The sequence below is a fragment of the Arachis duranensis genome, chromosome 3, assembly GCF_000817695.3.
Source record: "Arachis duranensis cultivar V14167 chromosome 3, aradu.V14167.gnm2.J7QH, whole genome shotgun sequence".
NCBI classification, from domain to species: domain Eukaryota; kingdom Viridiplantae; phylum Streptophyta; class Magnoliopsida; order Fabales; family Fabaceae; genus Arachis; species Arachis duranensis.
The window spans coordinates 13,455,707-13,458,225 of record NC_029774.3 but is presented as its reverse complement, the minus strand read 5'-3'; positions in this window follow the sequence as shown (position 1 = coordinate 13,458,225).

Sequence of the window (2,519 nt, the reverse complement as noted above, 5' to 3'; positions counted from 1 at the left end):
CCATTTTGATTAAAATAAAAATTTAATTATTTTGTCAAATTTTATAATTTTAGCAAATTTTTAATTAAATTTTTATATTTTTAAATTAATTTCTTATACCATATCAGATTTTGTAATTAAATTTTTGTCATGACAAAAATATTAGAATTAATAAAATATTCTGTTAAACTATACAAAATATTTAGTCAAGTATTAGACATATTCGTTTTGTTTAATAGAATATTTTATTAATTCTAATGATTTTGTCAGTTGTCACAACAAGAACTTAGTTATAAAATCCGATATAATATAGAGATTCAATTGAAAAAAAAAAAGAGGTATAAAAACCTAATTAAAAATTCATTAAAATTATAGAGATCGATAGAGTAATTAAACCTAAAATAAAATTAACTACCAATTATTAAATATCATTTGAGTTGGGATATATGTTGACATGGAATGTAATCTAGAGTAAGATAGAAAAAAGAAGGAATACTCTACCTCAATTTGATTTTCTCGTGTAATAGTTAAGAGAATTACTCTACTTCTTCTGTTTATTACAGACACCTAAGTTTTTTTTTTTAATTTAAAAAAATTTCATTCAACAAAATTAAAAAAACAGTGGATACAAAATTTTAAAATTTTTTATACTTATTAAGTTTAAAATCCTAACTCATGAGTTCACTAAAATAAAAATAGGTCAAATTATAATTGAACCTAAAACAAACAAAACAAAATAAAATAAAATTAACATAAAATAAGTTTCAAAATAAATACGAATAAAGTGATGCTTATTTGATTTAAGTTGACTAACACAATCTTCAATGCAACTTGTAAATAATAAAACATTTGACTTTCCATAACAGTTAACCATTATCTTGCTCGATTCTTGATGTATTTTATGAACAAATAATTTAGCCATTTTTGTAAAATCTTTTTTTATTTTCTTAGTTGTTGCTAATTGAATCGATTGCCATATGATAATTCTTAATTTGTCCTATAAAACTTGTATCATTCCCTTTCTCATGAAAAAGATTCATCCAAAAAAAAAGATAAGTAAGAGACATTAAAAATAGCTGACACACTATACTTATTTGGAAGGTCAATCTTATAAGTATTATTATTGATCCTTTTAAGTACCTGAAATGGACTATCACCTATAAGATCTAACTTGGATTTTCTTTGAGTAGGAAACTTCTCCTTTCTCAAATGAATCCATTTTCAGTTTTCACATTTCTTTTCACATTTCGTTTCTACTCTAAATAAACTTCAAAATCATTTCTTCTTTTGAACGATGATATTTGTATCTTGATGGTATTAATATTGCTATCCTGATTTTTATGTCGAGGTATTGTATCCCATCAAAATCATCATCAGATTGTGTATGATTCTGAAGTCAATTCCTAAAACTTTCATATTTAGTATTTTCGGACAATCTCTATGTCATTTTTTACTTTTATTCTTTCAATTCATTCAAACAATTAATTAAATAATGAATAGCTCTTTGCTTCATCTCCATATCAACTAAAATATCATCTGAATAGGCCGCCATAATAATAAACCACAAAACTGTGATAAAAAGGACCTTGTAATCACTTGCTTTCGTATTTCATTAAAGCATGGATACTCATATTTACTTTTAAAATTGATTTTTATTCTCAATTAAGCTCATTGCTCTTGCTTTTTACTATCCGTTGATCTTTTTTGTAAATCAAGTAAAAATAAGAAAAAGTAAAAAAAATTAACGCAATGATAAAAGAAAAAATGATTAAAATAAAAGATAAAAGACACAAAATACAAAAAATTTTAAAAATTTAAAAAATTAAAAATAATGAAATAAAATTTTCTAAAGTTTTTTCTATAACACAATTATCTTGTTTTGTTGTGTTTGATGTTTTTTTCTTTTGATTTACTGAATTGTTTTTGTTTTTTCTCTTCCATGAAACCTAATGCTATGGGAAAATAATAAGAAACTCACGAAACAGTAAAGAAACAATAAATAATAAAGAGAGATAATAATAATAAGAAGAAATAAAAAAGAGACTAAAAAAGACATGAAAATGAATAATGGACGACGTAAAAAATGACGCGGGTGAATTTTTTTTTTAAATATTCAAGAACACAAAGATGCAAATAATAATGGCATAAATTTAATGAATAAGAGATTTTTTTGTAAGATGAAAAATTAACTCAGTGTAAGATGGAAAATTAAAAAAAAAAACTTACCTTAATTTAATTTTTTATGCAAAAATTAAGTGAATTATTTTACTTTTTCTGTTTACACCTAAATTTCTTAAAGAAACTCAAAAAAAATTTTATTCATCAAACTTTAAAAAAAATGATTACAAAATTTTAGAGATTTTTATACTTTTTAAGTTTAAAATTCTAATTCATGAACTCATTAAAATAAAAATAGGCCAAATCATAATTAGGTCTAAAATAAAATAAAATAAAATAAACATAAAATAAGTTTTAAAATAAATACTAAGAAAATGATGCTTAATTGATTCAACTTGACTAACGAGAGTCTTTAATGTAAT